We start from the raw sequence: 15,897 nt of genomic DNA, 5'->3' as shown, positions 1-15,897 counted from the left end.
AATGAAAACAGAACAGAGAATGCTAAGCTGGAAATTCTCAGTTTTGGACTCTTGCGCCTAAGCAAGATATATAATGCAGTACATTATACTCCAGTAGTAGGTTTTTTTTTAATGGCAGGTACAGCCCCACTATGGTGCTGATTTTTAAAGCATTAATAGCTGCTGCAATAAAATGAATAGAAACTTGAGGTAATTTTAATCTGTGTTGGTATTTTAAGTTCTGTAAGTTTTAAAGTATGGTTGTGAATTTTTCTTGATTTTACTGTTTTATCTTTTGTAAACCACTTTTGAGGGGTGTGTGTGTGTTTTTACAATCAAGCAGTGTAGACATTTTTATGAAATAAATAAAATAAGGGGGAAATGAATTGGGACATAGCATTACAGGAAGATGGGTATAACTCCGCATTCCCGCTAGAGCCATTTCCCCAGTGAAAATATCTTCAACTGCTATTTGCTCTATAGGACAAAGCATACAAATCTAATGCAAATACCTGTATTGTTTGTTTTGTTCTGCAAGGCAAACAGCAGCTTTGGGAAAGCAATTTTAATTGGGAAATGGTGCAGAGGCAGCAAAGGTCTGCACCTTCGCCAGCGTCCCAATCCAAGTCCCCTCCTTGCACCTGCTACTAAGGCTCTTTTGAAAACGTAGGCAGTCCTATTCACTGAGCTCCAGCACTGTGTTTACTTTCATCTTTGGTTTCTTCATAAGGGCTGAAAAAGACCTCTGCCCAGCAGCAGAGGCAGTTGCTGGCAGTCAAAAGAGACAATACTGGAGGGGAAATGGTTTTACTAAGATTAAGGTATTTTCATGTGTCTTGATGAAGTACTTTTAATTTTAGCATCTATGTTTAGTATGAATTAAATGAAGGAAACTGCAGCCTACTGCAGCTCATGCCACCATACGTGCTGGGTTTCAGGGTTCTATGGCAAAGATGGGCAGAAATCAGGTTGTTATTCTAATAGATCACAGGGCACTCTGCAATAGTTGGTGGCTTCCAGTGGTTTGAACAATGACACAAAGCCCACCCTATTAGAATTATTAGAGTCCCTGTAATAACACAGATAGATAGACATGATAGATAGATAGATAGATAGATAGATAGATAGATAGATAGATAGACAGACAGACAGACAGATATGCAGCTCCTCCCAGTGTTTGGGTCATGGGATGCAGTTGATCAGTTCCAACAACCTTGTAAATAAGGCTCCAAAAGTTAGTAGCCTGCAAAAAATAAAAAATGCTAACCTGCTGGTGCTGGCAGAGGAAGGACAGAGAGTTCTATCCCTCTTGCAGCAGTCTGTGACATTTTGTTGCTGGGCACAGAGGAGGTGGCCTTCTTTCTCTGGCAGACTACAGGGTTCTATGATAGGCTCAGAGTAGGAAGAGAACTCTACACCCCTCTTTAACTCGCCTACTTCTTCACCTGCATGGAATTGCCTACAGCTACCAGGCTAGCGTTTAAATGCAAGGTGTTCTACCACTCCAGCTACTATTTGCACCTGGTTCAGGTTGGTAGATCTTGGCATTCCTAGTTAAAAAAGAAAGGAGAACCTGAAAGCCTGAAGTCTACCTACACCTGCTCTATGGGATGACTTCCTGCATTTCTAGTTTGTATTTTTATTTGTTTTTAAGTAGAGTGTTGCCCACTCCAAGACTAGAAGACAGAGTGAGTTCAATTTAAATAAACAGTTAAGAAAGCTGTGTGCTTATAGTAGTTAAAGTATCAGATCAGCAGTGTGGAGAGACCCAGTCTTCCCACAGCCATATCGCTAGACTAACCTAACTAGTTAGACAAGTCACTATCAGCCTAATCTACCTCAGAAAAGGCAACCAAAATGATCAAGGGGATGGAGCAGCATTTTTTAGTTTAGACTCTGTAAGTAAGAGGCGGCATCATAAGAAGTTTACAAAATGATGCACGGCATGGAGAAAGAAGTTTATGAAATGATGCACGGCATGGAGAAAGAGGCTTTCCTGCCTCTTTCATAACACAGGAACTTGTGGGCATCCCCTGAAGCTGAATGTTGGGAGATTTGGGGCAGATAAAAGAAAGTACTTCTTCATGCAGTGCATAGCTGAACTATGGAACTCACTGCCACAGGAGGCAGTGATGGCTTTAAAAGAGAATTAAATAAATTGATGAATGAGTGATTTTTGGAACTCAGTTGGAAAGATGATGTTTAAATGCAGTCCCGTGCCATTGGAAATAAACCTTATATCACATCATAGTCTCAAGTGACCTTCATTCCAAGGAAACCAAACCCAAAGTTTGCACTGGAATTCCTGAACTCTCTTCCTCCTGCATACTGAAGAAATGACATGAAACACAGGGAGGGATGGCAGACTACAGATTCCATCAGCGCTAGAGTCACTGATAGTTATAGCTGCCTATGACAAAGTGAAACCTGGTGGAAGCTGCACTCTCACCTTATGGGGAAAGAGTGGAAAATCGCAGTGCCTACTTTTTATTAGGTACATTTGGAGACCAAATTGCAGGTGTCTTGATGGCTTGGGTACTGGTGCAGAAATAAATTGGGTTCCCCATTGTTTTCCCTGAAAAAAAAAAATAAATTGATGAATGATGAGGTTATATACTATCCATACTGGATATGTTCTACCTCCACTGTCAGAGACAATCTGCTTCTGAATGCCAGTTGCTGGGTATCACACATGGGCAGAGTGCTGTTGCACTTATGTCCTGCTTGCTTCCCCCCGGACGTCAATTCTGCCCTTTAAATCCCAGTAATGTCCTAGAAAATCTGGAACATATGGCAGCCCCATGCTGGACTAGATGTTATACTGCATTTCTGAGTTGCTCCAGCTACTATATAATGAATTTAGTTTCCGTGGCAGGTGTAAAGCTGCTACCATCGAGGATTTTGGAATGTCGAAGAGTTGGATAAGTTGCTATTCTGGCAGCCTTATGAACAGAATCATTGTCCTTGATCCAAACCTATTTAGAAATCCAGCAGCAAATTATATCATAGTTCCATGAAAACAGTCTCCAAGTGGGAATGGATAACAGAAAGATAGGAGTGAAAGTTATATCTAGAGAAGTTCATGAACTCTGAGAATTAGAGCACTGTCATGTAAAGCTTACTTATTTATAACATTTCTTACCCACACATCACCATAAGGTCCCCAGAGTATACAATTCTTAGACACATGATTGAGAAGCTAGGCAGTAATTTTTAATGTCTCTCCCTGACGAGAATGGAACACCTGCAGGAAACTCTCAACTCCACCCCAATACAACTGCCATCTAGTGGAAAAAACATACAGTTACAGAAATCCTACTTTAGTTTAGTTTGATAATTGGAAAGGTACTTATTCCAGGTCAGGTCATTCTGAAATAAGATTCATATCTAAGTTTTCTCCTTAATATAGCACTCTCCTGGCTATTAGTGATGTTGGCCTGTAGCTTAAAAGAGCAATATGTGAGTCGTTCTATCTCAAGATTTTATTTGCAGTCCTTACTGCCCTCTTTGCCTCTCTGCTTGTTTGAAGGAAAAAATGGACTAGTGGTGATGTGGCAGAAATTCAGCTGCCTTAAATTGAGCTGTATTGTCTATTACATAGACTGTGATACAACCGTTCACTATTAGGCCTTCTAATTCACTCAGTGGTTAGTAAAGCACTTTCTGGTCATCTCTGGTATTTTGTAAGCTTCAAATTCTGGATCTCCATGAGTAACAGTTTGGATTTGATGAAATGTATTTTCTGTACTCTACCTAATCCATATCTGTTTGCATTCTCTGCTAACCACTGGGGGGCCTGTTGGCACTGTAAAATTGTAATATATATCTTTGTAAAGGCAGCCTCCTTAACTGCTCCCCCAAACCAGGATGTACAGTAGTGGATTTCAGTAGCAGGTCTAGTGGTTGTACTTCTGTTGAGGTGTCTTGCAAATATCAACCTAGATAAATGATAGAATAGACATTATCCACACAGGTATATCTATTCCTCATTAATTATAAAAATATTCAAAGAAATTATAGTTTGCTGAGGTGCTGAGAATACTGGGTTAGCTTTCTCTTACAGAACTATAATTCCCAGAGTGTCCAGTGTGTGTTGGAAGGAATAACAGTAAAATCTACTGAAATTTATGGTGTAGATATGCCCTTCGTTTATGTAGCACATGGTAAGGATTACATTACTGTATTACCAAGTGGATTTTGGAGAACAGATGGCCAGCCTGATCCTCAAAATACTTTGCAGCGTCCAGCCTCATTGAAACAAATGGTGCTTGCACCCAGCAGAGCACTCAAACCAATATCGTTAAAATGACACATTCAACGCCTCATCTGCGCAAAGCAGAAAAGGCTTAGCCCACATAAACTTGACACTTCCCTGTCAGTCAGCCAAATGATGACCTTGTATGCATATAGGCTCCTAGTCTCCAAAGGGAGCAATTAATGCAAGGCACAAGGTTCTCCAGATGTGACGGAATTGTTTGTTCCCATGGGCCGTAGCATCACAACATTCTATTGCTTTTACATGCCTAAATATGAATTAAGCTTTAAAGTAGCCTCCAAGCCAAAATAAAAACAGGATTGCTTTTAGTTTTGCAGAAGGATATTTTGTCCAATCTAGTACAGTACATAACAGACACTGCCATATTAACAGATACATGATATGTACTCATGCAGCCTGATCCTATGTGTGTTTACTCAGAAGCCTATGCCACTAATTTCAGTGTGGCTTACTCTCAAGTAAGTGTGCACAGCATTTCAGCCTTAGTTATTTTCAGTCCTATATTAACAAACATGAGGGTACTTTAATTCTGTTTACCTTTTGTCTTCTTCTTTCCCCAATATCAGGTGTTAACAGAGCTTAATGTATACACACTTAATGTATGGCCGCAACACTGTTGTGCAATTTGCTCCCTAGAGAAGCCCACTTGACCACTTCTTTGCTGACCTTTAACTTGACTTTTTAAAACAGGCATTTAAATTTCATCCTATTTCTGACTCCATTTTGTGGCTGTATGCTCTCCTGTATTACGGTATTAATTTATGTTAAATTGCATTTTTAAATCATATTTACTTTTGACTTTTAAAAAATTACAAAAGCACAAGTATATACAATGTGTAACAAAAATTCCCATCTCTTCCCTCTCTCCAAAATATACCATGTGCATATATTTAGCTCCAACAAAAGGCAAGTAACAGTGAAGTTCATGTGCTGAATTTTGGATAGTTGATTGTTGAGCATTGTTGTCTGTTCTTATCTTAACATTTATTTCCAGAGAGAGACCTGAATTGCTGGTGGTTTAATAACTGTACTCTCTCTTCTAATGTACTGAAGTAACATATACCAAGTTTCCTCAAAATCATCTTTGGTTCTCATGGTAAGTTGCATTTTAACTGTTGCTGTAAGGGCCGTTTCAGTTGAAAGCTTAGGATGTAAGTGTGTTGCACAAGCAGTGAGAGCCAGTATAGTGTGCTGATTTAAAGTACAGTGGTACCTCTAGATGCAAACAGGATCCGTTCCAGAGCCCCGTTCGCATCTAGAAGCAAACGTAACCAGCGATGGCACGTCTGCGCATGCGCGCGTTGCTTTTCGCCACTTGTGCGCATGCGCGTGACATCATTTTGAGCGTCTGCGCATGCTCAAGCGGCGAAACCCGGAAGTAACGCACTCCGTTACTTCAAGGTTGCCGTGGAGCGCAACTCGAACGTGCTCATCCTGAAGCACATTCAACCCGAGGTATGACTGTACTTACACTAGTGAGAACAGGACAAACCCTGCTCTGCCACAGAGCTTACTGTCATGGTCTATTGGAGAAGCATGAATAGTGCCAGGACAGTTGTTAGTAGGTTGTCCATGTCAGGCAAGTGTCCTCCCACAAGTAGCTCCTACACTTTGCAGCTTCCTGCCTATTGACATCTGGCAGGCACCTTCACTGTATTTTTTTGGCCCTCACTTAAAACATTGTTATGTAGGCAAGCGTGTCTAGACATCTCTTTTTAGCTACTGCTGATTTGAATGTTTTTAACTGCTTTTTATCAAGAATTTTAATCCTTTATTTTTATAAACCTCTTAAGAGGTAGTCTTGCAATCCAATATTATATAAATCTTGTCAATATCTAGCAATGCCCTTGCACATTGCCTTGAGTTCATGGGGGAGAACAGGACAAAATTTTAATAAAATACTGATGATTGATAATACATTGACTTTTTCACCAATATAAGTTGGAGAAAAGCCTATCATAACCACCCCCCTACTGGGCAGGAACTCATCAGACTTAAACAGAGGGAACAGCTTTAGCCTATCCATTCCAAAGATTCTCTCCACTCCCTGCCCCCCCCCCCCCGATAGTGGTTATTCCCTGAGCCCAGCTGATGAAAGACACAGATGTGCTTACAGAGAAGCAGCTCTTGCCGCCTCCCTTGTTCCCCAGAGCCCTTCTCAGCCAGCTTGATATCTAAGTGGAAAGGAAGAAAATAGGCTGTCAAGTGAGGTTGCCACCCAAATGATTTTCTGAATTGATTAGCTCCTCTCTCTTTTTGCAACCCCCGCCCCAATCACAGATCCCGAGGCTTGCAGGCAGAGATCCTTGCAGATCTTACAGGCCAAGTAATGACATGGGGTAACAGAACTCTAGGGAAAACCTAGATGGAACCTTATAGAAAACGAGACAAAGGAAAAGGCAAAGCAGGGAGGGGGAACAACCCAAAAGGGGCACTAAATAACTGCCAGAAAGGAGCACAGATTGTAACAGTCGGAGACCACCTTGGGGCTGCAGCTGGTTTTGTCTCTCTGACTTAAAGGAGAGGCAAGGCAAGCATGCTGGGAAAAGACTGTAGACTGAAGAGTTAATTAATAAGGGATGGACAAGCAGGCAGAGAAAAGGGAGGCTTAAATCCTCAACTTTTCTGTGGACCAAGCATCCGAATAAAAGATATGCTAAGCAGGAGCCTGCTACTGAAGCTAGTTATGGTCAGCAGTTATTGTGCTATGGCTTGTGCACAGAGCTGATGCAAAATGCCATTTGGAATGGGGAAAAGAAAATCAGCAAATACCAGATATTGAAAGACCCAACTTTCAGAAGACCAGCTTGCATAATATTGCCAGGTCCCTTTGGGCCATAAAATGAAAGCTCTGTAGTGTTTTCTAATTATTATTACTAAGAGCAGGTGTGTACAAATTTCATAGAATCATAGAGTTGGAAGAGACCACAAGGGCCATCGAGTCCAACCCCCTGCCAAGCAGGAAATTTCATTACAGGCATTGCAATTGTATGCCCAGTTTGAGTTTCTACAAGTTTCGCACACTGCCCAACATATCACTCTTCTATGTTCATAGGCAGTATGCTACGGAATACCAGTTGCAATGAGGTGGGTTGGGTTTAGAGAGCACTGCTACCTTATGTCCTGCTTGTGGGCTTCCCAAAGGCATCTACAGTGGTAACTAAGGTTAAGTACTTAATTCATTCCGAAGGTCTGTACTTAACCTGAAACTGTTCTTAACCTGAAGCACCACTTTAGCTAATGGGGCCTCCTGCTGCCGTTTTGCCGCCGGAGCATGATTTCTGTTCTCATCCTGAAGCAAAGTTCTTAACCTGAAGCAATATTTCTCGGTTAGCAGAGTCTGTAACCTGAAGTGTATGTAACCTGAAGTGTATGTAACCTAAGGTACCACTGTAGTAGGTCACGTAGGAAACAGGATGTTGGGTTAGATGGGTCCTTGCTCCAACCTGCCAGGGTTCAACTGAAGGTAGTCAGTGCACAGAATATTTTTTCTAAATAGCCTGTGAAATTGGAGTCTAAGAGTAGGTGGGATTCTTCTTCAATATCCAATGGACCCATATGGTACTTGCATGTTTGTCCCTGAGAAGCAAATAATAGCTTCAGGGGTGGGGGATTTAGAGAAGAAAAACAGCATTTGAAAAAGGGTTAATCACTTCCCCCTCAGCCTCATGACCCCAACCCGATTTGCTCCCTGGTCTCTGTGGCTGCTTTTAAGCTTTTAGAAAAGTGCAGGAGATCTGATTATGGATCTCCTGCCATCTCATCTAGTTGTCCTCTTGCTGATTGCTTGTATGAGCTTTACTTGATTTTTAAAAATTTAAGTCTGAATAAAATTTGCACCTGTGTTTTGTTTTAAGATGCAAATATGTATTGCTGCAGGGATTAGCATATAAAAGTAATTTACCCTCCTGTGTTTCAGTAAGATAGCTCTGAGGAATCCGAAGCCCTCCATTATTCCCAGCCAGCAAGGCCAGTGGTCAGTGATGATGATGATGATTAACATTTCTATACTGCCTTCATCTGAAGATCACAGGGTGATTTACAACATAAAACACAAAAATGCATATCATAATAAAAAACAAAAACAATCCCCCCCCCCCCGGAGTTTAAAAGGCCATAGATTGTTTAATTAGCCAAAGACCTGTGAGAAGAGGATTTTGCCTGGTACCTAAAGGCGCCAGGTGACCCTCCTTGGGGTGGGTATTCCACAAGCGAGGAGCCACTGCAGAAAAGGCCCTTTCTTGTATTGCCAACCTCTTATAGAGGAGGTATATGAAGAAGGTTGGTTCATATGGGGAAAGTGATGATGGCTGTTGTAGTCAGACAAGATCTGGAGGGACACAAGTTAGCCATCCCTAAGAGAAGGGGATTGTCTATTTAACTTCACTAGGAAGTCCTGTTTAATTGTACCCTACACCCACACCCCAAAACAATTAGGAGTAAGCAAAGCCTCTCAAATGCCAGCCTTTGGCAGAATGTACTATATTAATTCCACAGTTATTCAAGTCAGTTGACTAGGATGGCACTCCTAGGATCCTACCTAATAATCACTAACCACTACCTGCTGAATAACGGTCATCTCCTTTCTGCAATATGATTAACTTCAAGATTAATGTAATGAGGAATAAATGTTTTTTAAATTGGTTCTAAATTGCATGGATTATGAGTTCATTATGCCTCAGATCTAAAAAAACTCTCACTTCCTTCATCTTCTTTTCAAATTTCAGCCATCTGTTTTGCATATCTGAGTATTATAGGAACATAACTGTATGTTAACCTGGAAGCAGCTTGTCCTTCTGGAATTAAGACATTTTTAAAATTCAAAATACATGATACAACTTTGTGTTTCATGTATAGGCCAATTTGTGGTTTTAAAAAACATATAAAATAAAAAGGAGGGAGTCGTTACATGAAAAAAACACCCAACTGCAAAAAAAAAAAAGGGAAGAAATGTCTTACAACATCTGACTCCATATGTAGCACTTTCTCTATTTATCCCCCTCCCCACCAGTGCAATGCTCAGTCATTAGTAACCGAAGCTATAGTCTTTCAAAAGAGGCAGCAAGCCTATGCTGGGAACTTATGGGCCATGCATGCCAGTTGGAGTACTGTAACATAACAGTAACACCCTTGTAGTGTTACAGGTATTCTTGCACATTACTATATCAAGTTGACAACTTTAATTTCAGAAAAAATATTCATTATGGTGATGAAGTGTGTGATGATATTTCACAACAGGGATAGCACCACTTGTGGCACAGTCTTTCCAGCTATTCTTTGTGAAGTCACTACTAAGGTTTCAGGTTACAGTGGTACCTCGGGTTACATACGCTTCAGGTTACAGACTCTGCTAACCCAGAAACAGTACCTCGGGTTAAGAACTTTGCTTCAGGATGAGAACAGAAATCGTGTGGCGGTGGTAAGGCAGCAGTGGGAGGCCCTATTAGCTAAAGTGGTCTTCAGGTTAAGAACAGTTTCAGGTTAAGAACGGACCTCCGGAACGAATTAAGTATGTAACCAGAGGTACCACTGTATATAACTCTTTGCTTGTGATGATACAAACCTGCCTTCTGAAGTTACATGGGTGGCAACCAGAGACAGGCCCTTTTCTATAGTGACACCATTTCTCTGGAACAAAGTCCCAAGATGTTCACTTGGTGCCTATGATAACATTTAGGTACCTGGTGAAAAACTTGTTTTCTTGAATTTTTATTTAATTTAGCTTATTTCTGGGTTTTTCATACTCTTTTTAGAGTTTTGAGTATTTCTTGTTTTAGTATTATTTTGATTTTAAAATAGCATGCCACCTACAGCATTTTAAAAGGAGAAAGTACATATTTTAAATAACTTAGGCACATCTGTTTTCTTGAGCCTGATGAATTTCCTTCTAGAAAGAAATTTTGGCATAACTTTCCATTATTGAATAACTACCCAGGTAACGTTATGCATTAATACCTATTAAGTAGCATTTTTTGAAACTGTATCTGTTTCTGAATATGGCAATCAGACTGCCATATTTATCAATACACACACCGATAAGCATATTTCATTTGTATTTTAAGATCTACATTGTCTTCCAATTTGTTTTGCAAAATAATTCAAGGTGATAGTTTGACCTATCAAGTAATAAATTAGCAATGGGAAACCTATGGTTTTCCAGATGTTGCAGCACTAGTTTCCATCAGCCCTGATTACTGGAAATGCAGGATAGGGCTGATGTCAGCCCTATAACACCTGGAAACCTACCCTTGTCCCAGTCTGAGACAACAGTATCTGGAAGACTGTCTTCATCCACACAAACCTGCCCAACAGCCAAGATCAGGCATAGGCAAACTCGGCCCTCCAGATGTTTTGGGACTATAACTCCCATCATCCCTGACCACTGGTCCTATTAGCTAGGGAGGATGGGAGTTGTAGTCTTAAAACATCTGGAGGGCTGAGTTTGCCTATGCCTGTGGCCAAAGTCTTAATCTGAGGCTCTTCTCCCACCATGACTGGGGTCTTTTCTCTCCATGCACCATATTTATGGAACATTGGCTTCAGGGATGCTCACCAGGTTCCATTTGTTATATTTTTGGCAGTTTGCTCTCTTTACTCGAGCTTTTGGTGAGTAAGGATTTGGTTTTTGATTGTACGTACTTATTTACAATTTATTTGAATTGCTTGTGGTTTCTTCTTCTGGTTAATTGCATTGCTGTTTTAATTATTTTATCTGTTAATTGTACTCAGGGTACAAAATGCAGCTTCTGTTGGGACAAAATTTGGATTGCATGGGCACTTTTTTTATTGTACTGTTGCACAGAGTAGCAGATACATGGGATGAGAAGAAAGGAGATGCTAAAAGCTAGCCAAGAATGGTGACAGAGATTATGTGTGTTGCTCTGAGAGTAATGCTGCAGGGAGAAAACGAAGGAAAACACAGTCTGGATGAAAGAGAACAGAAAAATCACAATGACACCACTCTACCCTACAGAGAAGAATACAACTGTGCTCTCTACACAGAATCAAGTACAGATATTTAGGGTCATTTAATTACTTTCAACAGAAGGTGTGACGATTTTTAAAAATGCACCCTACAAAGGCAATAGAATTCACTATGTGACCTGCAGACTGCACTGCAAATAACATTGCCATAGATGACCAGGGTATTAATTTTAGATCTCATGAATTGGAATACAGCATGTACACAAAAGAAAGACACCCTACTGTTAACGCTGTAGTTATGGTGGAGCATGAAGGCTGTCATCTATCGAGTCATTGCCTGCAACTATCTCGCGTTTTCCTTTGAGGCCTCCTGTCTGAGTATTTAGACAGGAGGCCTCAAACCCTGTTTATGTGACTTAATAAGATCATAGCAAATTGGTACCTCAAGTTGCTGCACCAGACTGTTCTGCCTCCCAGAGGGGCTGGAGGAAACAATACTAATTTGCATTTATTTCTGTGTTGAAATATATTCAGATGCACTGTATCAGGACTGGCCACATAGTTACCAAGCTTAAACTTTGGCTATATATCTTGCCAAACTGCACAAATAATGTGGATCATTTTGAGAGGCATTGGTCGTCTCATAGGCAGGATGGTGGTCTCAGATGGTCTCATGGACACTCTTGAGAGCCTGTTTGAAGAAGACGGGGGGACGTTACTTGCTAGCCAGCTGTTCTGTCCAAACAGCTCCCTTTTCACTTCTGCTACCACTGTAAGCATCTCACAGGCTTCCCCAGCCAGTATTCCCACACTAGCTTTTAACAGTAGTTCTAAAATTGGTCACGGAAAACATCTTGGAGGCACTTTTGCAAAGTGTGAGCATATCCTGGAAGGAAGTAGACAGAGATGGTTAGGCAGGGATAGACAAGAGGAACGGCAAGAGAGATGCTGGGACAACAGGAGAACAAATAAAAAGTTAGAGATGAGTGAGGGGGGGAAGGAAAGTCGGAATAAAACTGAGTCAATAGGTGTGAGCACTCTTTGCCTATGGAGGTGTGCATGTACTGTAGGTATGCAAAAGGCTAATGGAGAAACATGCATGGACATGATTTATAATGAGAAAATTGCAAAATTGGGTGTGCAAGCACGGTGTCCCCATTTCCCTCATGCCCCATCTTTCCATGCACTGCAAGCATTTGTTGGTCTCCACTAGTTTATTACTACTACTCACCCACATAACACACACACATTATGGCAAGAGATAAGCCATAATTATTTTGTGGACAGAAGTACAGTAGGTTTGGATATTATTTTCATCAGATAGTTTACTTCTTTAATGCTATGCCACCACCCATTCTCGTCCCCTAGGCCAAGCTCTGATTTACGTTTTCAGAGAAGGATTAATTACACCTTATTGCTTGTTCACATAGCAGGCTAGTATCATCTTCAAAGGACCATTACAGGGAGAAGGAAGAAGGAGACATGCCCCATAATTTAGTGGCCATTACTTTTAAATTAGAAGGTTAATTGTTAGGGCACTTAAACTTACATTCTAATGCTCAATTCTGTCTGCTAACTGTAAAATAAAACATTACCTTAAATGTAACAAGAGGCTGCAACTGAAATGTATGGATTTATATATATAAATTAACCAGTTTTGTTTTCCTGTTACTCATCTTCTTTTTCCATCAACACAAGAAACTGATAGTGTGTTCTATGAGATCAGATCAGCTGCTGTTCTGTTGCAATGGCCAGACTCACCCAAATCTACAGTTTCTTTCCTGGAAGGATGGGTAAGAAATTAGGAGGAAGGTTAAAGAGTTGGGACAAAGGAAGGCAACATTCATTGTAAATAAATTTACACCTCCAATTATATGTTTACTCAGAAGTAAATTCCAGTTATTTCAATGAGACTCCCAATAAAATAGAGATAGTATTACCGGTATATGCAAATGACCAAGGCAAATATATTGTTGAGGGTTGCAGAGTTAAGGAAAGAGATTCCCACGCACCCAGATCAAACTAGCAACATGTAGCCCAACATAGTGCCACTATTAATTATTTGCTTGGTTAACAAGACCTGGATTTCCTGCAACTCCTTCATTACAAAGAAGACTATTCCAGGAAGAGTCTGGAGATGATTAAACAGATTAGTCACTACTCTTCCCCATGGAACCAGAGCTGAGTCCCTTTTCACCATGAATCAGACAAACACAATCCACCCAAAATCCCTCTAAGCTTCCCACTTTTAATTTATACCTACAGCTTTACTACTAATACTCACAAAACCATTTTCTACTTTGGAGCCTGATTTGTAGCAGTTACAAAAAGACATTTCCTAGATTTTATTTGCTACTTCAGCATAAAACATCAGCCACAGAAGCACTTCTGCTGGTTGTTTTTTATTATTAAAGTTTTTTTATTTTCAGTGTATAAACACAATTAGAAACACTTCTGTTAATACTTCTCTTTTCAAAAGGAAATAGTAAACTCAAGTGGGACCTTCAACAAAACATCATAGTGCAGTGTACTCCTGTTTAGGTTTCTAGGCAGCCACACCCTCTTCCGCAATACTCCACTGTGTCTCTTCCATTATCCACTCCCACAACAACAGTCTGTCTTTTTTTAAAATAACATTTTATTGATTTTCCAAAAATAACAAAAATAAACAACAATGCAAAAACAAAACAAATTGACTTTCCTCTAACCTCTTCCTTGGTTCTATTATTTATCAAGATACTGCATGTCCATTGTTAAATTTGTAACATATTTAAATCACCTATTATCAATTCATAATAAAATTACAAGTAATCTTAAAACCCTGCTAATGTATTAACCTGCGTACATTGCTTCTGTATATATGCTATAAACATCTTCCATTCTTCCTTAAATTCATTGTCATCTCTTCCTCTTAATTTCATCATCAATTTTGCCATTTCAGCATATTCCATTAGTTTAACTTGCCAGTCTTCTTCAGTTGGGGCACCTTCTTCTTTCCAATATTGTGCTAATAAAGTCCGTGCGGCTGTTGTTGCATACATAAACAAATTAACTAACTACAGTCTGCGATCTTCCATGGCCACTGAACATGCTTAGTCCTTATTGAGAGGTGTCCAGAACACTGTCTAGCCTTGTTGTGCTCTTTGTGTTTCAGTTAATAAGGCTTGGGGATGTGGACAAGGTGCTTGGTTCAGTCTGGGCGACCACCTGTAACCATGAAACTTGTTTCTCATACCTGATAAAAACTAGCAGGGGACAGACAATTGGGCTAGGGAGCTGATTAATGCTTCCTCGTGATAAGGGGTGGTCCCTGCCTACTTAAAGGTGGTGGTGGTGGTGGTGGTAAGATACTGCTTTGGAAAACCTTCCCTGGATTCAGAAAATCTAATTAATTACTGATTGGTTGATAGTCTCCCCTTACTAGGGAATGTGTTTTGAGTGGATAGTTGTGGGCTAGATCCAGGCTCTTGGTTGAAACTAATTTTTCTAGATCCAGTTCAATCAGGGCTTAGGCCTAGTTTTGGCATCGAAACTGCCTTGGAAACTTCTATTTTACATATGCATGTGTGGCAGTAGATGTGGAAGATGAGTGTCTTATCTTAGTTAAAGAACTGGATGAGAGCCAATAAACTGAAGATTAATCCAGCAAGACTGAGACACTGTTACTAGCTGGTTCCCTAGACTGGATGGATGGGCTGTGGCCTACTCCCCCTGAAGTATCAGGTATACAGCTTGACAGTACTTCTGGATCCAGTACTGTTGATTGAGGCTGAAGTAGCCTCAGTGGCATGGAGTGCTTTCAATCAGCTTTGACTGGTGGCTCAACTGCACCCTTGAATGGATAACCAAACTTCTGTTGCCTATCCTCCGCTGACCTCTAGGTTGGATTACTGCAATGTGTTGTACTGAAAACAGATTGGAAACCTCAGCTAGTGCAGAATTCTGCAGCCAGATTGTTGACCAGGGCAGGGTGGTCTGAACATGTAACACCAATTCTGGCCGCATTTGCACTGACCTCCAATTAGTTTCCAGCTTCAATTCAGAGTGCTAGCTTTGACCCAACACAGCTCAGGACCCCAATACTTCAAGAACCACCTCTCCCTATACGAAAAGACCCAAACCATGAAATTCTCACCTGAGGCCTTCCCTGTGTGCCCCATTCACAAGCGGTTAGGAGGGTAGCAACATGAATAATAGACCCTTACAGGCTTCCCTCTTGTGGAATACTCTCCCCAGGGAGGCTTATGTGGGACCATCTATTTTTAGGAGCCAGGCAATAACTTGCATTCTTACCCAGGACTTTGAGGCATGGATCTGAAGTCCTACAGAGAGGAAGTTAAAAACTAGTAACAGAGGAATACCAGTAAATGCTGCCAAAATAAATTTAAATAGTTTGCTACTACTGTAGATAGTGCCTGGCGTGTTCTGGTTCATGGGGTCATGAAGAGTTGGACACGACTAAATGACTAAACAACAAGAAGTTACTGTAGATGATGAGAAATGGTATGATCACAGAAATTGATCTGTAAAACAAGATATTGTGAATTTTGCTTCTGACAGGAATTTACTAAGTGACCTCAGGCAAGCAACTTGCTCTGCCTCAGTCTCCACCCCAGCACCAAATTGCAGCAGGAAAGCTAATGAAACTAACCTACCTTTCAGATTGAAGTAAGGATTACCAGATAATTTAGGGTGAAATGCTTTTAATACAGTACTCT

The 15,897-nt window shown here is 40.6% G+C and overlaps 1 long non-coding RNA gene across 1 annotated transcript; it reads right to left on the bottom strand.

Annotated features, from left to right (window-relative positions):
- Positions 1 to 6,238: 6,238 nt before the first annotated feature.
- LOC307225390 lies at positions 6,239 to 15,562 on the bottom strand. Its single transcript, XR_013842964.1, has 3 exons — positions 14,025 to 15,562; positions 12,775 to 12,960; positions 6,239 to 6,429 (listed from the first exon to the last, which is right to left on the bottom strand). It is a non-coding gene; the product is annotated as an uncharacterized lncRNA (long non-coding RNA).
- Between the last annotated feature and the right edge of the window lie 335 nt (positions 15,563 to 15,897).

The sequence above is a fragment of the Podarcis cretensis genome (genome assembly GCF_951804945.1).
Source record: "Podarcis cretensis genome assembly, chromosome: 10".
NCBI lineage: Eukaryota > Metazoa > Chordata > Lepidosauria > Squamata > Lacertidae > Podarcis > Podarcis cretensis.
The sequence above is the reverse complement of the archived record's forward strand: the minus strand, read 5'-3'. Positions and strand labels throughout refer to the sequence as shown.